The 23,327-nt window shown below is 46.9% G+C and overlaps 1 protein-coding gene across 7 annotated transcripts in view; it reads left to right on the top strand.

Annotated features, from left to right (window-relative positions):
- TTC7B (tetratricopeptide repeat domain 7B) overlaps positions 1–23,327 on the top strand; it is a 304,954-nt gene that overhangs the window by 88,126 nt on the left and 193,501 nt on the right. The window lies entirely within an intron of this gene.

Here is a 23,327-nt window from a genome sequence, read left to right as displayed (position 1 = left end):
CCTCAGTGCCCTGAAGCTGGCTGATCATCCCTGTTCTCTTAGGAAAAACAAGCTGAGCTGTATTTGTACGTTCATGGGCGGTGTTCATGGACTGTGTACCAATGCAGAGCACATCTGGGGTTTGGGAGGCTCAGTGGTCATGCGGACTCTCCACCAACCTGGGTCATCTGGGATGGTTTACTCCCAGCAGTCAGTGGTTCACTGAGGAAGTGGAGAATGAAACCAACAGCTGATCAGAGGGCCATGTGAGCAGGAAACACATGAGCAAGAGGCCACGCAAGCAGAGAACATGTAAGTAAGGGGCCACGCGAGCAGAGAATGTGTGAGAAAGGGGCCCTGTGAGCAGAGGACACATGAGCAAGGGGCCACGTGAGCAGAGAACGTGTGAGCAAGGGTCCCTGTGAGTAGAGAACATGTGAGCAAGGGGGCCTCGTGATCAGAGAACGTGTGAGAAAGGAACCCTGAGCAGAGAACATGTGAGCAAGGGGCCCTGTGAGCAGAGAACATGTGAGCAAGGGGGCCTGAGCAGAGAACGCGTGAGCAAGGGGCCACGTGAGCAGAGAACACGTGAACCAGGGGGCCTCGTGATCAAAGAACGTGTGAGAAAGGGGCCCTGAGCAGAGAACATGTGAGGAAGGGGCCCTGTGAGCAGAGAACATGTGAGCAAGGGGCCCTGAGCAGAGAACACGTGAGCAAGGGACCCTGTGAGCAGAGAACGTGTGAGCAAGGGGCCCTGAGCAGAGAACGTGTGAGCAATGGGCCCTGTGAGCAGAGAACACGTGAGCAAGGGGCCCTGAGCAGAGAACACATGAGCAAGGGACCCTGTGAGCAGAGAACGTGTGAGCAAGGGGCCCTGAGCAGAGAACGTGTGAGCAAGGGGCCCTGAGCAGAGAACACATGAGCAAGGGGCCCTGAGCAGAGAACACGTGAGCAAGGGGCCCTGTGAGCAGAGAACACGTGAGCAAGGGGCCCTGAGCAGAGAATATGTGAGCAAGGGGCCATGTGAGCAAGGGGCCACATGAGCAGAGAATGTGTGAGCAAGGGGTCCTGAGCAGAGAACGTGTGAACAAAGGGCCTCGTGATCAGAGAACGTGTGAGAAAGGGGCCCTGAGCAGAGAACGTGTGAGCAAGGGGCCGTGTGAGCAGAGAACGTGTGAGAAAGGGACCCTGAGCAGAGAATGTGTGAGCAAGGGGCCCTGTGAGCAGAGAACATGTGAGCAAGGGGGCCTGAGCAGAGAACACGTGAGCAAGGGACCCTGTGAACAGAGAACATGTGAGCCAGGGGGCCTCGTGATCAAAGAACGTGTGAGAAAGGGGCCCTGAGCAGAGAACGTGTGAGGAAGGGGCCCTGTGAGCAGAGAACATGTGAGCAAGGGGCCCTGAGCAGAGAACACGTGAGCAAGGGACCCTGTGAGCAGAGAACGTGTGAGCAAGGGGCCCTGAGCAGAGAACACGTGAGCAAGGGACCCTGTGAGCAGAGAACATGCGAGCAAGGGGCCCTGAGCAGAGAACACATGAGCAAGGGACCCTGTGAGCAGAGAACGTGTGAGCAAGGGGCCCTGAGCAGAGAACGTGTGAGCAAGGGGCCCTGAGCAGAGAACACGTGAGCAAGGGGCCCTGAGCAGAGAACACATGAGCAAGGGGCCCTGAGCAGAGAACATGTGAGCAAGGGGCCATGTGAGCAAGGGGCCACATGAGCAGAGAATGTGTGAGCAAGGGGTCCTGAGCAGAGAACGTGTGAACAAAGGGCCTCGTGATCAGAGAACGTGTGAGCAAGGGGCCCTGAGCAGAGAACGTGTGAGCAAGGGGCCTTGTGATCAAGAGAACATGTGAGAAAGGGGCCTCGTGATCAGAGAACATGTGAGAAAGGGGCCCTGAGCAGAGAACATGCGAGCAAGGGGCCCTGAGCAGAGAACACGTGAGCAAGAGGCCCTGAGCAGAGAACACGTGAGCAAGGGGCCCTGAGCAGAGAACACGTGAGCAAGGGGCCATATGAGCAGAGAATGTGTGAGCAAGGGGTCCTGAGCAGAGAACATGTGAACAAAGGGCCTCGTGATCAGAGAACGTGTGAGAAAGGGGCCCTGAGCAGAGAACGTGTGAGCAAGGGGCCCTGAGCAGAGAACGTGTGAGCAAAGGGCCTTGTGATCAGAGAACGTGTGAGAAAGGGGCCCTGAGCAGAGAACGTGTGAGCAAGGGACCCTGTGAGCAGAGAACACGTGAGCAAGGGGCCCTGAGCAGAGAACGTGTGAGCAAGGGGCCCTGAGCAGAGAACCTGTGAGCAAGGGGCCCTGAGCAGAGAACGTGTGAGCAAGGGGCCTCGTGATCAGAGAACGTGTGAGAAAGGGGCCCTGAGCAGAGAACGTGTGAGCAAAGGGCCTCGTGATCAGAGAACATGTGAGCAAGGGGCCTCGTGATCAGAGAACGTGTGAGAAAGGGGCCCTGAGCAGAAAACACGTGAGCAAGGGACCCTGTGAGCAGAGAACACGTGAGCAAGGGGCCCTGAGCAGAGAACGTGTGAGCAAGGGGCCCTGAGCAGAGAACCTGTGAGCAAGGGGCCCTGAGCAGAGAACGTGTGAGCAAGGGGCCTCGTGATCAGAGAACGTGTGAGAAAGGGGCCCTGAGCAGAGAACACGTGAGCAAGGGGCCCTGAGCAGAGAACGTGTGAGCAAAGGGCCTTGTGATCAGAGAACGTGTGAGCAAGGGGCCTCGTGATCAGAGAACGTGTGAGAAAGGGGCCCTGAGCAGAAAACACGTGAGCAAGGGACCCTGTGAGCAGAGAACACGTGAGCAAGGGGCCCTGAGCAGAGAACGTGTGAGCAAGGGGCCACGTGAGCAGAGAACACGTGAGCAAGGGGCCCTGAGCAGAGAACACGTGAGCAAGGGACCCTGTGAGCAGAGAACATGTGAGCAAGGGGCCCTGAGCAGAGAACATGTGAGCAAGGGGCCCTGAGCAGAGAACACGTGAGCAAGGGACCCTGTGAGCAGAGAACACGTGAGCAAGGGGCCCTGAGCGCAGAGAACAGGTGAGCAAGGGGCTACATGAGCAGAGAACATGTGAGCAAGGGGCCACGTGAGCAGAGAACACGTGAGCAAGGGGCCCTGAGCGCAGAGAACAGGTGAGCAAGGGGCTACATGAGCAGAGAACATGTGAGCAAGGGGCCACGTGAGCAGAGAACACGTGAGCAAGGGGCCCTGAGCAGAGAACACATGAGCAAGGGCCCCTGAGCAGAGAACGTGTGAGCAAGGGGCCTCGTGATCAGAGAACATGTGAGAAAGGGGCCCTGAGCAGAGAACGTATGAGCAAGGGGCCCTGTGAGCAGAGAACACGTGAGTAAGGGGCCATGTGAGCAGAGAACATGTGACCAAGGGGCCACGTGATCAGAGAACATGTGAGCAAGGGGCCCTGAGCAGAGAACACGTGAGCAAGGGGCCCTTGTGAGCAGAGAACGTGTGAGCAAGGGGCCCTGTGAGCAGAGAACATGTGAGCAAGGGGCCACGTGAGCAGAGAACGTGTGAGCAAGGGGCCCTGAGCAGAGAACACGTGAGCAAGGGGCCCTTGTGAGCAGAGAACGTGTGAGCAAGGGGCCCTGTGAGCAGAGAACACATGAGCAAGGGGCCACATGAGCAGAGAACGTGTAAGCAAGGGGACCTGAGCTCTCACCCTCAGGCAGAGGAAGCTGAAGGCTGGTTGAGGCTGAGGAGGTGTGGGCAGCTTCTGTTTAGAAGGATCCCTGTCTTTTAGCTCTGACCTTTGTAGTTACTCCTTCACTTCTCAGCCTCAATTTTCCCATCTGTAAAAGGAGCAAAATAATGGATGTCTACTTCGTGGAGTTCCTGTGGGGATTGCAAAAAGACCCAGATGCAGGAGTGTATCGGATTCTTGCTAAATGACACATTTTACCAAGAGCAGCAGTTCCTACCCATGTCTGGCCTTCCCAGAGTTTCCTGGTGTTCTCACCATGGCTTGATCCTGATATTTCCCCCTTCAGACTCAGAAGTGTTTCCTGCAAGATTGTTTGAAGTGATTAGAAATTCTGTGAGACTTTGGGTTTGGTCAGAATCTTGTTTCCCAGCAATTTATGGGTTCTCTGTCTGCTTAAGGATTAGAATGTTAGTTGCTCAGTCGTGTCCCGACTCTTTCTGACCCCATGGACTGTAGCCTGCCAGGCTCCTCTGTCCATGGAATTCTCTGGGCAAGAGTATTGGAGTGAGTTGCCATTTCCTTCTCCAGGGGATCTTCCTTCTCCAGGGGTCAAGCCCAGGTCTCCTGCATTGCTGGCAGGTTCTTTACCGTCTGAGCCACCAGGGATTAGAATAGAGGACTACCGAGGTCTTGATGGTTTTTGTTCTTTTGTAAATGTACAGACTGGAAGCAGTTTCCTTTTTGTAATGTGCTGATGTGTGTGGTGAGGATCAGAATTACCTTTCAGGATCAGGGAGGGCAAGGTGAGAGCCTCAGAGAAGCGGGGGAGAGGGCCAAGGGAGAGGTGTCTGGCCTGGCTCTCACCAGGATGGCTTATAAACTGTAGTTCATGATGTCCAGGAATTCAGGAAGATATTTGGCTGTCTTTCCAAGATGTTGTTCTGTCAGAAGTCTGCTGTGAGAAAGGAATTATTTATTATTCAGAATTTATGATACAATCTTTAGAGAAATGATCATGCAGCTTGCTTTTAACATCCACATGATTTTCACCGTCTGCCTCCCTGATAGCCAGTGCTTGGGAGGAGAGAAGTCTGCTTGCCCCAGCCAAGCGGTTCTAGTGGATCCGCACAGTCCTTGACACGCGGGGGACCTTATTTTGTACTTTACTCTCTGTTGTCAAGGTACAGCCGCCTCCTCCTGGCTTGGAGAAAGGAGGTTCATCGGTGTGTCTTTAGTGATGTGGGGATTGGCAGATCTGGGTGTACTACCTCCTGTATTCATTTAGAACCACCTAGTCACCACTGGGTTCTTTAGCCAGACCATCAAGGAGACTTATGTAATATTTGCTGTTGTTGTTCAGTCATTAAGTTGTGTCCGACTCTTTGCAACCAATGGACTGCAGCGCACCAGGCTTCCCTGTCCTTCACCATCTCCTGGAGCTTGCTCACACTCATGTCTGTTGAGTCGGTGATGCCATCCAACCATCTCATCCTCTGTCGTCCCCTTCTCCTCCCGCCTACAATCTTGCTCAGCGTCAGGGTCTTTTCCAGTGAGTCAGCTCTTCACATCAGGTGGCCAAAATATTGGAGCTTCAGCTTCAGCATTAGTCCTTCCAAGGAATATTCAGGACTGATTTCCTTTAGGATGGACTGTTTGGATCTCCTTGCAGTCCAAGAGACTCTCAAGAGTCTTCTCCAACACCACAGTTCAAAAGCATCAATTCTTCGGCACTCAGCTTTCTTCATGGTCCAACTCTCACATCCATACATGACTACTGGAAAAACCATAGCTTTGACTGGACAGACCTTTGTTGGCAAAGTAATGTCTCTGCTTTTTTTATGCTGTCTAGGTTGGTCATAGCTTTTCTTCCAAGGAACAAGCATCTTTTCATTTCATGGCTGCAGTCACCATGTGCAGTGATTTTGGAGCCCAGAAAAATAAAGTCTGTCGCTGTTTCCACTGTTTCCCCATCTATTTGCAGTGAAGTGATGGGACCGGATGCCATGATCTTCATTTTTTGAATTTTGAGTTTTAAGCCAACTTTTTCACTCTCTTCTTTCACTATAATCAAGAGGCTCTTTAGTTCCCCTTCCATATAATTGTAGGATTTAAAATAAATATTTTTCACAGTTTTGAGAAAAGGGTGATCACAGGATGTTAGACTTCGAGAAGATGGAGGCCCAGAAACGGAGAGCCCACGGACACACAGGAAGCTGGGGCCAAAGCTTAGATCAGAACTCAGCCCTTCTGACACCTAGCTCATCATCACTTCATTATCCCAGCCTGCTGCCCATAAACGTGGATCCTATGGTCCTTACACCCTTATATATAGACAGTGCTCAGTAACATTTGGCCAAGCACGCCATTGCTCTCAGGAGCGTGGGGGGAGCAGCATCACTTGGCTCAGGGTTCAGTTTCAGGGTATGTTGATGATGTCCCCATTTCTGACTCTGATTTTCCAGGATGAGTTTTCTTTCATCAGATACCACTTTGGGCCACCCCAGACCCAGGAAGCTGCAGTATTAGCAATGAGAGAGACTGAATGAATCAAACATCTGTTTTGACTATGGTAGACGCTCAAAAAGTATCTGTGATTAATGAGAAATCTGGAGGAAAGATGACCTTCCTTAAGTGGCCACGGGGCCTTGGTGAATGTTCAAGAGCTTTTATGAGGCAAGACAATGGGTGCTATGCAGGAGCCACCCGTTTGACCTTTTTTTTTAAACTGAAATAAGTTTTAAGAATTAAGCTAAATTGAAAATAAATGTTAGGAAAAAGAATCTGAAAGAAGTAAAAGACAGGCCAGCTTAGGTAACAGTGCTCTACTTTTCTGGGTAGGCGACCTTTCAAGTAGAAAACCCTACATGCCCCGTTCCCGTGTTAGTTCTGCTGGGCAGAGGCGGTCTTGCGGTGGTTTCCCCCTCATTTCCCAGCCATTCCATAGCGAAGCAGCTTCTGTGTGCCAGAACCTCTGGGCATTGTATTTGTTAGTGTTGGCTCTTAGTATCATTCACTAGCAAGGAAAGAGTGGAGGAGAACGTTTGAGGACAGATTGGAATGTTGTGGAGAATGGCTTTTCATAATCCAGAGCCACCGGTCTGCGTTTCCGACGCAGCCTCATTCCGCGTTTTTCTGAAAGCTGGTGTGTTCAGTGGTGTTAGCCCGTGTGCTTCCTGAAGGGCAGGGGCTCCTCGCGCAGGGCTGGCCCCCTCCCCGCTGCTGGCTGACTTGTGCGGTGACGAGCAGCGGGGCGCGGGGCACTGACCGGCCCGGCCTGGAATCCTGGCCTGGCCACCCCGGAGCTGCGGGGCCCCGGGGAAGCTACTCAGCCTCCCTGTGCTGCCCCCGAATCCTCAGCTGTCAAAGTGGCGATAAGAATCGCTCTGCGGCTGCCGTGAGCGTGAGCCGGGTTAGCGCACGTGTGTCCCAGGGCTTGTTGGTTGTTGTTCTTTAGTCACTAAGTCGTGTCTGGCTCTTCTGCGACCCTGTGGACTGTAGCCCGCCAGGCTACTCTGTCCACGGGATTCCCCAGGCGAGGATACTGGAGGGGCTGCCATTTCGTCCTCTAGGGCATCTTCCCGACTCAGCGATAGAACCTCTGTCTCCTGTACTGGCAAGTGGATTCTTCACCACGGAGCCACCAGGGAAGCCCGGGAAATGTTTGTTTTGTTGGCATTATCTGTTCCTGTGTCCCCTGGTGGTGGAATCTTTCCCAGCCCTCGAAGATTTCAGATATTTACGTAGAAATATAGAGTATTTTAAAAATGCTGTTTTATTTAAAATGTTCAATAATTTTAAAGAGCTACTTATTGAGTAATTTTTTCAGGAGAAGTTGGTTTTGTGTTTTTTGTCTGGAAGCTAATGAACAGCATCTTGCCTGGAGTCCCCATCATAGCTGGGTTCTGAATCTCTTCACCTGGCCCTTTGACCTTAGCCCAGTCGTTTATATCTGTGAGCTTCAGCTTTCCATCCTCACGGCAGGGTTAATACCGCCTGCCTTGTCTCAGGGGGAAAGCCAGCGGCCTCCAGTGCTTTCCACGCAGTGTGACAGGGCTCGCCACGGAGGGGTCTCCCTGCTTGCTCCAAGCGTGGAGGCAGGGCCGCGGGAGCCGGGCGTGCCTGCGAGCCACGGGCATGGAGTGTGTGTTCAATGCTGTCCTTGTCACATCACAGAGACATCTGCTAATAATTTTCTCTGACAGATTGTTCTCCAAAGGGGAATAAAAGATACCTTCAGAATTATGCATATAGAATAATTGAGTCAAACGAATCAAATTAGAATAGTTGGAAATGACATGGAGTGGCCTTGATCAGTTTACCTTCAGATGGTGGCATTAGGCCAACAGTAAATAAACTTACCTGCTTCTCGGGGTGCCATGATAGGAATAAAGATGACTTCACCCTCGCCTACTGTTAATAACACGAGCCCTGCTTTTGGCCGGTGAAATCACCCGTCTGTCCTCGGCATGCATCGGCCGGCCGGGGGTGGCTTTCTTGAGCAGGAGCTGTGCCCGGGTGGAACTTTACCTTCTGCTGACAGTTCATTCCTTTACACCCTGTTTTAGAAACGAAGTTCAGGCTGAATTACGGGACACCCACAGATCCCTTCATGGGCTGTTCCAGCCCTGGAGTTTGGAGAAGAAACAGCTGGTGCGTGGACGTCGCGGGCGCCAGAACCCCTCTGCTCCTCGGGGTTGTGCCCTGGCCACGTGGTCCGCCCCGGCTGGTTCAGGCCTCGCGGCAGGAGGGCGCAGTGACAGGCGGGGGTGGCAGACTCACAGCTGGCCTAGATGAAGGCCACGGTGTCTGGAACTGAAGCGGAGGTCCTGGGAGAAGTCCTCAGTGGCGCTGACGGAAGGCAGCGGGTGGCGCGAGCCCGCCTGGCTGTGCCTCGGGCTTTACAACTCGAGGCAGCCAAGACGAGGCAGCCTCGCCCTCTCCCGCCTGTTCACTGTAGCCTGAGCAGGCTTCATGGAGCACAGCTAAACAAATCACTTCCTGAAGGAAATGCCAAGTAACCGGCCAGGATGCTGCTCTGACTCTGAGCCTGTCACCTCAGTGGCTGGAAAAGGCGGCTGTGATACACGTCAGCCTAGAAACCAGAAAAGAGCGGGCGCTGATTTTAACTTTTTATACGCTCTTGTCAGTCTTTGCCTCATAATTTTATAGCGTTAAAGGGTTCTGTGTCTGTCTTTTTTCAGTCAGCATTATGACCAAGCTTCAAAGAGGGGTGCTCCCTAGCCATCCAGTGGTGAAGACTTCGCCTTCCAAGGAAGGGGGCACACGTTTGATCTGGGGTCGGGGGGCGAAGGTCCCCCCTGCCTGGTGGCCAAAACCCAAAACATAACACAGGTGCGACATTGCAACAAATTCAGTAAAGACTTTAGAAATGGTCTGCATCAAGAAAACCTTTTCCAAAACCACAAACAAACCAAAACTTTGTTTTCATGACTATATAATACGTTACTAAGTGGATGGCCTCGTGATGTAATTCACTTAGAGCTGGGGATAACCTGTTTTACAAACTGTTTTTATAGTTATAACCTGTGATGTCACCTTCCTTCAGGCAGCCTTTCCTTTGCTTTGCATTGTCTCCTAAGGGCCGGTTCCCGGAAGTGGGACACTGACATTCTCGTTACTACAAAGGGTTGCAGTTGTTTTCTGCAGGTCATACTGACCTCCCCTACCTTTGGCCTGCACAAGGGTAGTGGCTGCTCTGCGGTCTTGACAGGGTTACATTTGTTTCAAAGTTACTTTGCCAATGCGCTGGGTAAAACCTGTACCTTGCAGTTTTGGTCTGCATTTCCTATTAGTCAGGTTGAAATTCTTTCCATCTATTTGCTTATAGCCCTCTTTTCTTTTTAAATTTAAATCACAGCATTAATGAGATATCATTCACACACCATAGAATTGGTCCATTTAAAGCATTCCATTCAGCAGTTTTCAGTAGTTGCCGAGTTGTGTAATCATCACCAACATTTAATTCCAGAACATTCTCATCACCCCCAAAGAAACCCTGTACCCATTAGCTGTCAGTTTCCCCAGTCGCTATAGACTTCATATCCTGGGCATTTCCTGTAAATCAAATCTTGTAGCCTCCGGTCCTCTATGACTGGCTTTTCTGGCTTAGCACAGTGTTTCAAGAGTCATCCGTGTGGCGGCACATATCGCTACGTCATTTCTTTTGAGCCAAACACTGTGCCTCTGTAAGGATACACTACCCTGCATTTATCCATTCATCATTCATCGTTTGGATGGTTTCTACTTCAGGCTGTTACAATAATGCTGTTACAGCTATTTGCATATAACATTTTGTGTGGACAAATGTTTTCATATTTCTTGACTATATTCCTGGGAGTAGAATTGCTAGGTCATGTGATAACTTTATGTTTAACCTTGTTATATTTCTTTGTTGTCTCTTTATACTTTCTGTCTGATTTTTGTATTTAGTATTCTTATAATTTGAATGAAGCTTTTACATCATAAGTATGTTAACCCTTTATCATGTTTGCTCTGAATAGTTTCCCAATCAGTAATTTTCCATTTTTAAATTGTTCATATATTTTAAATCTGTATATAATAGTTGAATCTGATTATCTTTTTATTACATTTATTTCATAGTTTTAAAGCTGAAATATTGGGATAAACCTTCTCTAGGCTTTAAAAAGTTTTCAGCCATTTTCCATATTTTTTAAAAAGAACTTTCAATTTCCAAAATCTTCTTGGAGAGATTTATTTTTGTGTGTAACATTAGATATGACTCCAAATTAATGTTTTCCTCAAATTTCAGCACCACTTTAAGAAGATGTTATCTTTCCATTTTCATATTTTCTGTTATGCATTTTAAGTCATTAGTAAAATTTTAGACACAGTAGTCATTTCTGGCTTTCCTGTTTTGTTCTACTAATTTTATACTGAACCAGCATGACACTATTTAATAAGTACTTCTTTATGTTATGTTTTAACATCTGAAAGGATTCAGTTCAGTTCAGCTCAGTTCAGTCGCTCAGTCATGTCCGACTCTTTGTGACCCTGTGAATCGCAGCACGCCAGGCCTCCCTGTCCATCACCAGCTCCCAGAGTTCACTCAGACTCACATCCATCGAGTCAGTGATGCCATCCAGCCATCTCATCCTCTGTTGTCCCCTTTTCCTCCTGCCCCCAATCCCTCCCAGCGTCAGAGTCTTTTCCAATGAGTCAACTCTTCGCATGAGGTGGCCAAAGTATTGGAGTTTCAGCTTTAGCATCATTCCTTCCAAAGAACATCCAGGACTGATCTCCTTCAGAATGGACTGGTTGGATCTCCTTGCAGTCCAAGGGACTCTCAAGAGTCTTCTCCAACACCACAGTTCAAAAGTATCAGTTCTTCGGTGGTCAGCCTTCTTTATGGTCTAACTCTCACATCCATACATGTGACCACTGGAAAAACCATAGCCTTGACTAGATGGACCTTTGTTGACAAAGTAATGTCTCTGCTTTTTAATATGCTATCTAGGTTGGTTATAACTTTCCTTCCAAGGAGTAAGCGTCTTCTACTTATTTTTTAGGATATCCTTTGTCCTTTTCTGTTGATACTTCTAAATGTATTTTAGAATAATTTGCTTCTAGAAAAATTCTGTTGGGACTTGGTTGAATTTTTATTAACTTTATACATTGGTTTGGAGAATTACTTTTAGTCTTCACTCATCTGTGCCCATGGTACCTCCTTCCATTTTGCAAGACCTTTTTTTTTTTACAGATTTCAGTAGATTTATTATACTCCCAGGTCTTTGCTATTTGTATTGCTTTGTGTATAGGATCATTTTTTTCTTTGTATTTTCACATATAACAAGACTTTGATTTTTTTTTCAGTTCAATTACAAAAGTATTAATAAGTGTCTCCTTTGTTCTGCACACTGTTCTTGACCCAAGGGGCTGGAGAATGAATTAACCAGAGAGTGTGTCCCTAGGAAACTTAGTGCTTTCTGAGGACACTGGTCCGTAAACAGTGTGTGGGCTGCTTTGTGGGGAAACTCAGAGAATTCTGCAAGCCCAGAGCAGGGTCTCAGACCAGTGTGGAAGTTCAGAGATGGCTCCTGGAAGAGATGACCCCTGAGCCGAACCTTGAAGGCTGGCAGACATAGCCATACAGGACTATTAGCCACAATATTGGACTCTTCTATAAAAACAGGGTTGATTCTTTTCATTTTTCTAAGAATATGAACATATGGCCGAGGAAAGATTTTTGTTCTCAGTCTTTCTTCCATTCTGGATTTTCCACCTTCTCTCTCTTTCATGTGCGTCTCCAGGCTTTCCTAAAACTGTGGCAATGTACAGGTGGTGGAGGGTATCCTTATTTTGTTCCTGCTGAAAGGCGATACTTTATTAGATCTCCAATAAGGATTATAATGTTTATGTGCTCACTAAGTTTTCCGTTTGCAGTTCACAGCAACCTAAGTATGTATTATTATCCCCTTTATTCAGATGAAAACAATGAACATCTGAGAGATCAAAGGATTTGTCCTAAGTCCACACGTGGTGAGGACTGTCAGAACCAGACGAACCTGGGCCTTTTGACCTAAAATCGTTGGCCCCTGGCCATTTGCTTCCTCAGGCATTGGCTGTGTGCTTCTGCCAAAGCAGGCTGTACTTGTTAAGGTACTTGATGACAGTCCTCTCGCAGGCAAGTGTTTATCCACAGAACAAGTGGTGGCTTCGATACTGCCAGACACTGCTCCTGCCCAGACCCACGTGTTAGAGGCTCTTTGTGAGGAAGGGATTAAGCCCGAGATGCTTAGACTTCAGGGCAAACTCAGAGCTGAGCGATACCCTCTGTCTCCCGCTGGCGTTTTTCTTGTCCTGCCTCATCCGGCAGTTCTGACCTCTGGTCTTTTGGACTTTGTTCTGCAAGCAAACAGAGATTAAAAGAACAAAGGGGGAGGAGCTGGACTGCAGAGTCGGGTGGACCTGAGTTTCAACACCAGCCCTAACACTTGATAGCGATGTGATTTGGGCAACTTGCTCAGTGGAGCAAAGTCTCAGTTTCCTCTTCAGTAAAAAAGAAGTAATAATGTGCGTTTCAGTGGGTTTTTGTGGGGGAATTAATGAGAGAGCCTGTGTGCCTGCAGAGTGCCTAATGCATAATAGGTTATTTTCTCATTACGTTTTCCCCTGCATTTCTTATTGTCCCTGCACATTTACTCATTCATTTACTATGTATTTTATTCATTTACTATATTTACTATGTGTAGTGAATGCTTAGAAGGCCATGGCACCCCACTCCAATACTTGCCTGGAAAATCCCATGGACGGAGGAGCCACGGTCCATGGGGTCGCTAAGAGTCGGACACGACTGAGCACCTTCACTTTCACTTTTCACTTTCATGCATTGGAGAAGGAAATGGCAACCCACTCCAGTGTTCTTGCCTGGAGAATCCCAGGGACGGGGGAGCCTGGTGGGCTGCCGTTTATGGGGTCGCACAGAGTCGGACACGACTGAAGCGCCTTAGCAGCAGCGGCAGCAGTGAACGCTTACCCTGCATCAGACACTGAGGTGCGCGCTGAATGTGTTAGTAAATGGGGTAGACGTGGCCCCTGACTTTACAGAAGCTGCATCTCCGAGGAGGGAGAAGCCCATAATCAAGTAAAAAATGCATTGACAAATGCAACGGAGGAATAGAACAGGACGTTGTGAGAGTGAGTAATAGAGACAGATCTGCTTCATGGCAGCGGGCTGGGCAGGCCCTTCTGAGAAGTGACCATCGAGCGGAGATGAGATGAGAAAGAGCCCGAGAGTCACATGATCCAGGTTGTTATAAAAATTATCCAGCTGCTTGTGGAGGGTGGAGAGGACGTTAAGGAGCTAGAGAGGATGTGGAGACTCTGTTTAGGAGGCTATTAGAAATCTAATAGGGAGTGATGATGGTTGTAATTGTAGAAATGGATGTATGCACACATTTGAGAAATGATTAGGAGGGAAATAGTAATAGATCAGGTGTGAGCGAGCGCCAGGGTGTCAGGGCTCAGTCCGCGGTGTCTGATTTGGATGGTTGACCGGACGACCGTGCAGTCAGCGCCTCAGTGTGTGGGCCTTGCCTCCAGGGCCCCCTGTGGATTCAGCATCTGCTGACGGCCAAGCCTCTTATATAAGATGGAGCACTGCAGTCATCCCCCGGTGTCTATCGGTGTGGAACCCGTGGGGAGAGCAGGGCCAACTCTGTGCGATGGGGGTGATGACAGAGGCCTCAGTTTGTGCTGAACCTGGGCTCCAGGAAAGTAATCATGCTCAGACGGTGTCTGGTGGTGGAAGTTAGGTGGCTCCTCTCCCAGGAGGGCATTCTAGGGGCTAGGAGAGATGCTAGAAAGGGGCCCTTGCGGAGAGCCCCATTCCTGAGGTTCTGGTGGACGGACCCTTCCTAACTGGGCCAGGAGAGCCCCGTTCCTGAGGTTCTGGTGGACGGACCCTTCCTAACTGGGCCAGGAGAGCCCCGTTCCTGAGGTTCTGGTGGACGGACCCTTCCTAACTGGGCCAGGAGAGCCAAGCTTGCCCCTCCCACCGCAGTCACACAACCAGCACAGCACCCGCCGTGCGCACCAGCACAGCACCACCGGGGAGGGGCGTGAGTGCGGGGAGAAGCCCGCTCCGAGCACGAGCAGACAGAGCCTGCTCATCAGCACTGAGGGTGCGACAGAAGCCCTGAGGAAGCCCCCTGGCATCCCAGCCCCAAGGGAAGCACAAGTTAGCGTCCCTGAGCCGCAGGAATCTGGGGCCTGTGGTGCAGTGGAAGTAACTATAGATACGACGAAACCCAACTCCAGCCCACCTGCTGACTAGGTTGACTCGACGCCCCCACACTCAGGGCCTGATAAAAGAAAAGGAGTACCCATTTTCAAGTGTGAATATTATTTCCCTCACTTTATTTCTCTGTACACAATTATTAACATTAAATGAAAATTATAAGATCGTTATACAATACACACCACCAGGAATAAAACAAACCACTGTGAAGGGTAATAAATAGAACCCAAACCAGAAAGGACCCAGGTACTATCAGACAGGAACTTAAAAATATCCTTGAGTTATATGCTAGAGTATTGTGGAAAAGATATGTAACACGCAGGAACAGATGGGAATTTCAGGAAGGAGAAGGAAACTATAAAAAAAAATAACTGAAATGCTAGAAATAACAAAACATGACATAAGAGACAAAGAACTTCTTTGATAGCTTATTAGAAGATTGGACACAGCCAAGGAAAAAACTTTCATTTGAAGATAGGTTAGTAGAGATTATTCAAATGAAACACAAAAAGAAAAAAAGAAGGGTGGGAAAAAAACAGAGCGGAGCACCCAGGCGCTGTGGGAAAATATATGTGTTTGCTGCCCCAAGAGGAGAAGGGAGAGAAACTGGGACAGAAAAAACACTGGGAGAGAAAATGGTTAAGAAGTTTCAGAATTACTGAAGCGTAGCAAAGAATCTCAGATCCCAGAGTCTCAGAGAACCCCAAGCAGCATAAATACAAACACGTACGTAGTCACATCATAGTCAAACTGTTGTAAATCAAAGACGAAAGCCTTGAAGGCAGCCAGAGAAAGAGAAACTTTAAATTCAGAAGAATAAAGATAAGCGATATAAGATATTCCCAGAAGATAATATGCAAATTAGAAGACACTGGAAAGACAAGATACTTTTTTAGAACCAACAAAAATTGACAGGGTGCATAGCGAGCACACCTGTGTGACAAGAAATGTGGGAGAGATTCTTCAAGCAAGGAAGTGTACAGATCCGAGCAGCGAAACGAAGAGCACCGAACGGTTACACTGAGGGTGAAAGTGCAGTCGCTCAGTCGTGTCCGACTCTTCGCGACCCCGTGGACTGTAGCCCATCAGGCTCCTCCGTTCATGGGGTTTTCCAGGCAAGAGTGCTGGAGTGGATTGCCATTTCCTGTCCAAGGGATCTTCCCAACCCAGGAATTGAACCCGGGTCTCCTGCATTGCAGGCAGATGCTTTACCGTCTGAATTCCTTTAAAAGATAATTGACTGCCTAAACTAAAAATATTAATGATGTTTTGTGGGATTTATAACATAGAAGTAAAATTTGTGGCCATAATAGCAAAAGGCATAGGGGAGGAAACAGAATATCCAGGCCAGAACACTGGAGTGGGTAGCCTTTCCCTTCTCCAGGAGATCTTCTCAACCCAGGAATTGAACCCAGGTCTCCTGCATTGCAGGTGGATTCTTTACCAGCTGAGCCACAAGGGAAGCCCAAAGCATTTATCCTATATATGAGTTGGTGTAATATAATTTAGATAAAGGCTGTGAAAAGCTATATTGTAAAACCTAGGGCAGCCACTAAAAAACAAGGAAAAAAAGACATGATTAACCAGCTGATAGTGAAAATGAAATGGAATCATGAATCCAAAAAAAAGAAAGAAAAAAGAGAGAGAGAGAAAAGAGAAAAGAAGAACATAGGAGACAATCAAGAGCAAGATGATTATTGGAGGAGGAAACGGCAGCCCACTCCAGTGTTCTTGCCTGGAGAATCCCAGGGACGGCAGGGCCTCGTGGGCTGCAGTCCATGGGGTCGCTAAGAGTCGGACACGACTGAGCGACTTCACTTAGGGTCAGACACCCACTCCAGTGCTCTTGCCTGGAGAATCCCAGGGACATCGGGGCCTGGTGGGCTGCCGTCTATGGGGTCGCACAGAGTCGGACGACTGAGCAACTTCACTTTCATGCGTTGGAGAAGGAAATGGCAACCCACTCCAGTGCTCTTTCCTGGAGAATCCCAGGGATGGCGGGGCCTGGTGGGCTGCCGTCTATGGGGGTCGCACAGAGTCGGACACGACTGAAGTGACTTAGCAGCAGCAGCAGCAGCAGTAGCAAGATGATTCCAGTCACATCAATGATTATATTAAATGTAAATTGTCTAAGCACTCCAATTAAAAGGCAGATTTTCAGACTGGACAAAAAGTAAGACCTAACTATATGCTATCTGCAAGAAACTATTGAAATGTTAATACATAGGTAGACAAAAAGTAAAATTACATGCTATGCAAACAATAATCAAAGCAAAACTAGACTGGCTGTATTATATCATAAGGTAGAATTAGGAACAAGAACTATTACAGCAGATAAAAGGACTTATATAATAAAAGGAGTCAGTTCATCGATAACACATTGTAATCCTATAAGTATGTATACCTAATAATAGAACTTCACGATATATATAAAACAAAATGTATAGAAGAATTTATAACATTAAATTCTTATAGTAGAAAGAAGGAAAATTTCAAATCAATGATCTACATTTCTGGCTTAAGAAACTAGAAAAATAAGATAATTAAAACCAAAATAAGCAGAAGGAAGGGAATAGTAAAGATTAAAACAGAAACTAGGGGACTGGAAAGTAGGTAAACGGTAAACTAGTAAAGCCACAAATGGGTTAGTAAAGACCAATAAAATTTATGTAAACCATTAATAATATGGACCAGAAAAGAGAGAGTATACAAATTATCAATACCCAGATAACAAAAGAGGCTCTGTAGGTCTATAGATATTAAAAGGATGTAAGGGAAAATTATGACCAACTTCAACACCAATAAACTCGATCATTTATAGAAAATAGGCAAGTTCTCCGAGAGACGCAAAGTACCACAACTCACTCAAGAAGGGACAGACGGCCCGCTCCCCTTAGGTGAGCCGGGTCCAGGCTGCAGAGCCGCGGGGAGTTCCAAGAGCAGTAGTGGACAAGAGCCAGCCTTCGCCTCGCCTAGCTGACTAGGGGCTTTGAGGGGGCGCAGGGAGGCTGCATTATGAATGGAAGAAATTGAATTTATCGTTAAAAACCTTCCCATAAAGAAAACAACAGGTCAAGTTTGTCTTCCATGGTGAATTCAATGAAGAGAGATTCAATTTAAGGGAGAAATGATGCCAGTATTATAAAAGCTTTCAAAAACTAGGGTAGCAGTAAAACACTCCCTGACTAGGTTGTGGGAGCGCTGATTGCTTCTCAGGTTAGGGCTCAGCGGTAAAGAACCCCCCTGCAAGGTAGGACATGCAGGCTCGATCCTTGGGTGGGGAGGATCCCCTGGAGGAGGAAGTAGCAACCCCTCCAGTATTCTTACCTGGGAAATCCCACGGACAGAGGAGCCCGGTGGGCTGCAATGCATGGGGTCACAAAGAGTCAGACAAGACTGAGTGAGTAAACAACAAGTCTCATGAATAGATGCAAATGTCCTCAGCAAAATACTAGCAAACTGAATCTAGCAGCTTCTAGAAAAAGTAATATACCACAAGAAAGATTCATTTCAGAAATGCAGGGTTGATTTAATATATGGGAATCAATTATGTAATACAATGTATCTATATAATAAAGGAAAAAACTGCATGATAATGATAATCTCAGTACAGTAGATGCAGGGAAAGCATTTGGCAAAATACAGCACATTGTATGATTAAAAAGTCAACAAACTAGGCGTAGAAGTTATTATCTTCAGTCTGATAGAAGGCACCCATGAAGCATCTAACCATATATAATGGTGAAAGGGTGGATGCTTTCCTCCCAAGATCAGGAAGAAGACAAGGAAATCTGCTCTTACTACTTCTGTTGACTAGAGGTTCTAGCCAGTTCAGTGAGACAGGAAAAAGAAATAAAAGGCATCCAGATTGAAAAGGGAGAAGTCAAACTATCTTTATTTGCAGATAACATGTTCTTGTTTATAGAAAATCCTGAAGAGTTTACACACACAGAACTATAACAAATGATTTCAACAAGTTTAGAGGATACAGTCAGTATACAAAAACCACTTTTATCTGTATCCACTAACAATGAGCAATCTGAAAATGAAATTAAAATTACAATTCCAGTTACAATAGCATCAAAAAAGATTAAAATAATAAAAAGAAGTTCAAACATTATACTCTGAAAACTAGAAATTACTGTTGAAAGAAATGAAAAAAAAAAACCTAAATAAATGGAAAAGCAGCCTATGTTCATGGAACAAAAGACAATTTGTTACAATAACAGTACTGTCCAAATTTATCTACAAATTTAACTGAATCCCATCAAAATCTCAGTTGCTTTTTTTTTTGCAGGAATTGATAAGCTGAGTCATAAATTAATATGGAAATGGAAGGGGCCAAAAGACCAAAACACTCTTGAAAAAGAACAAAGTTGAGGGACTCGTACTTCCCAGTCTCTAAACTTTCTGCAAAGCTACAGTAGCTGAGACAGTGCATACAATTAGTATTCCTGAAAAATAACATGGAAAAAAACAATAAAACAGTAAAAGAATACAATTTTGTAATCAAAGAGAAATTCTTGAGCTCAAAGAAGTAAGACTTCATCAAGCACTTGCTCTATTCTGTGCCAAGTGTTCTATCCATTTATGACTCTGTTTAGTCCATAGAACTACACTGAGTGAAAAATTGTGTCGCCATCTCCATTTTTCCAACGAGAAAACCGAAGCTAGAGAGTCCGTGACTTGGCCACAGTGGTGGAGCAGGGCTTTGAGCTCAGAGTGGCAGCCCGACTCCAGGGCCTCACTCGACCTGCAGATCTGAAGTCGTGGACAGAGCGTTCATGCTGTGTTCCAAGAACAACGGGCTTAGAATGGTGGCTGGCACGACAGCTTCTGGCAGAGTCTCTAGGCTTCAGGGGGAGAAGGGTTCTCTTTGCAGACTGTCTACAGGGAGACAGCAAGGCTGGCTTCCAGGCTGTCCACAGCGACGTTCAGAGTTGGTGATGGGAGTATCGTCTACCAAGTTCTGAGGGAGAGAAAGTGCGAAATCCAAGTTTGTTGTAGTCAGGTTTAGAGAGACAGAGACGAGAGGGAGACATTCTTGAACACGGAAGAATTTAGGACTCGGAGCACCCTTTATGGCAGTATTCCACCCAGCAGGAATTGGTTTAAAATAGAGGATTAAAGAAACAATGAATGCATTTTGTTGATGACTGATTGAGGTATAGTTGAGGTACAATACTATATAAATGTAGGTGTACAGTGTAGTGATTCACAATTCTTAAAGGTTATGTCCCATTATAGTTACTGTAATCCCATTTGTAGTATCGAGAATTATAGGATTATAAATATTATAAAAGGTTGGCTATATTCCCTGTGCTGTACTATATTTCCTTGAAGCTTATTTACTTTATACACACTGGTTTGTACCTCTTATCCCTACCTGTATCTGACCCCTAGGACGCATTTTAATATAGAACTGATGAAAAACAATTATGGGGTTGGACATAGTTGTTGGGAATTTTGACAATATAACATAGTGCTATAACAAACAGGAGGCTGAGGAGAAGACACTGGAGAAGGTACGTGGATACGCCAGTTTCCTTACTGCTGGCGTGGGTCAGCAGATCCTGTATGGAGCTGAAATAGTGGATAAAAGAATGAGCCGTACACCTGAGGCAAAGAGCTGACTCATGGGAAAAGACCCCGAAGCTGGGAAAGATTGATGGCCAAAGAAGGGGCGGCGGAGGAAGGTGAGAGGATTGGATAGTGTCACCGACTCAGTGGACGTGAGTTTGAGCAGACTCCTGGAGACAGTGGAGGAGAGAGGAGCCTGGCAGCTGCCGTCCGTGGGGTCACAAAGAGTTTGACACGATTTACTGACTGGACAGCAGCAACAACAAAATGGGCCTTCCCTGGTGGCCCAGCGGCTAACTCTCCGTACTCTCGATGCAGGGGCCTGGGCTCGAACCCTAGGGGAACTAGATCCCACAGGCCACAGCCAAACATTCTACATGCCGCAGTGAAGATCGAAGATCCTGGGTGCCGCAGCTAAGACCCAGCACAACCAAAGGAGTGAACATTTAAACAAAGAGAGGACCGAATCTCTGTCTCTCTTCTCTGGCTCTTCTTTGTCTCTCTGTCTCTGTCGTTCTGTCTGTATACACACATAACACATGCATGCAGGTGCGTATTACACACGTGTACATATGATAAACATCAGGTGTATTTTTAATTTTAGAGAGACTGTGAACTTTGTGTTAAAAAACACATTTTTCTGAAATTGAGTGCTTACTTGGGTTACACTTTTGTTTCGCCTGTTAAATTTAATTAAAATGAAATGTAATGGTTTAAATTTAAAACCAGCGCATACCACAGTCTCAGTGTTTGTAAAATGATTTTTATCTTTCTCTCGTCTTGGTACTTACCTGGGCAGAGATATGGGTTATTGTCCCATGAGCGCTCACTGGTTGTTGCTGTGTGATAGAATTGATATGGGTTATTGTCCCATCAGCGCTCACTGGTTGTTGCTGTGTGATAGAGTTGATATGGGTTATTGTCCCATCAGCGCTCACTGGTTGTTGCTGTGTGATAGAGTTGATCATGCTTTTTCTTTTTTTTGTATGGTACTGCATTGTTTTTGCTTTAAAATAATCATGGAGCTTTTAAAAATTGAAAACTATTCTCAAAAACAAATGATAATTTTTTTAAAAGTTTCAACGTTGGACTTCCACGTGGAAATATCAAGGAAGTGGTTAGACATGAGTCTGGGAAAAGTCTGGACTAGAGACGACCAAGTGGGGCAGATGGCAGCATGGAGGTGGCTTCTGAGGAGCAGATGAGGTCATCCGGGAACCTGAGAGGAGAGGACGGGGCCCAGAGGGGCACTCTGCATCTCCGCCGCTCAGACGGTGGCTGGGCCGAAAATGACGGTGCCCGGAGGTGGGAGGAACACCTACCTCTTAGCACTTGCAGAGCCAAGCGCTAAGTCAGGAGGGAGCCAGGCACTTCTGATAAGATGCTGGGATGTAGTTCAAATCTCTGCTCATCATAGGGTCCCGTTGCTCACGTTTTTCTGCTGCTTTCTCACACGTCCTGGATTGCACAGTGAGGCCCCATTTGTGGCTCACATGTTCTCTCGTTGATACAACGAAGCTCCCTTATTGTGCGTCAGCTCACCAAAGTCATCTGCTGTCTCAGAGCCATCATCGTTATCATGCAACACTTCTCTAGACCCTGTCACAGAGGCCCACGATTAGGATACACAACCGTTCTCCGTCTCAGGGCCCAACTTTAAGCACTCACACGATTCCTGAACACTGAGCCCCTTGCTTGCATACCCCACGTTCTTAACTTGGGTCATCCAGAAGGTCCCCACCCAAATGCTCACAGTTTAACATTCTTACATCAACGTAGCCGTTGGTGCCCTTGCTCACTACTGTTTTGCCCTTTCTGCTCCTAAGGTTCCTCTCTTTCTTCACCACATAAATCTGCTTTCAAAATCAACAAGGCTCTCCTATGGTGCTTCTACATCGTTCTCTGTCAGGGCCCTCTTTTTACTACTGTCTTCTGGGATTCGGGTGCGAAGGGGCCTCTTCGTTAAACTCAACCACAGTTTCGTACAATTGTATTTCCCACAAGAAGGCTCCTTCATTTTCATTCTAAGTTTTCTTCTTGCTGCTTGCCTTGGATATCCCCTTGGTCACACACAATATGCTGCTGGCTCACTTTATGCTCCTGACTCTACTGTGGTTCTCCTCAGGGGAGACCCCTTACCCACAGGTGGTTCTTACTGGCTTCAGGCTACCCTTGCCCTACATCGATGTTTTCTTCTGTCGTTGATTATCGGCGTAAATGCACTCATAACTCATATTCATGTTTGAAGAACCATCGCACCTCGTAGCCACAGAAATATGAAACGCTTATATTCCCAAGGAACCTGCAATGCACCCCTAGGGGATTAGCGACCAGGGGCTTTTCCTGCACCAGAACAATTTCATGAGGCCTGCCTAGACATAATGTGTCCTAATAGCCTCTGAACTCGGAACCCACCGTACTTTAGTAAGGTACTCATTTGTGTGATTGCCCACGTCCTTACAGCGTGTCTAGAACTATGCTGTCGATCCGTGCTCACCTAGAACGCAGCACTGTGTACAGTAAAGCGTCCACAATACACAATAACAGTGTTGTTATTGTCTGCTAACCTTTTCAGCTAACACTGTTGGGAAACTAATTCACACTGCTGATCTGTTCATTCAGGGACACGATTCATGTTACATAGGTTTTTTGGTATTATGTGTTTATTCTTGACTCACGTAGTGATGAAGCGAAATGAGCTGGTAAAGAGCGTTATGTATGCCCTATCTAGCTCTCTTTGATTACAATTTATAGTACTGTAATAGAATAACCAGATTCCTCAATTACACGTTTGTCCTAGTGGGTAGATAGTGCAACACATTAAAAATTTATGGCTCCTACAAAAAGATTACTATTAAACAAAACTTCTATGTTTATAGAGGTCAGTGGAAATTCACCTTTTTTCCGCTTATGATCTTCTGTGGAGTTTAATGATGATATTGATTGAGGATGGTCTATCAAGTTCAATCGTGCACCTCATGTTCTCGCAACGAAATAGAATACCTCTTGCTTTTCATATCATGGATACTGCATTCAATTGACTAATCATGCTCCCCCCAGAAGTGGTACGCGATGATCTCTCCCGAGGAGTACTCGGTGGTGACTTATTGAGATAATGCTGGAGAGGCACCCCGGATTCTATACCCTCTTTCTACTGAGCTTTGGTTCCGCCATTACAAAATAGGCATTCTAGAGCTCAGGAGGTTTGAGTGATGAGGGTTTCTGAAACTGCAGATTAAAACTTATCATGCTCTTTTACGACCCGCTATCTAAACATTTGCATCAGTTCCTGTTTTTAATTTTCGGAGTGCATATGAGATGCTTAAG

This window comes from Bos taurus, chromosome 10 (genome assembly GCF_002263795.3).
Source record: "Bos taurus isolate L1 Dominette 01449 registration number 42190680 breed Hereford chromosome 10, ARS-UCD2.0, whole genome shotgun sequence".
In the NCBI taxonomy this organism is placed as follows: domain Eukaryota; kingdom Metazoa; phylum Chordata; class Mammalia; order Artiodactyla; family Bovidae; genus Bos; species Bos taurus.
Note: the sequence above shows the minus strand (reverse complement) of the source record. Positions and strands in the feature narration are given on the sequence as shown.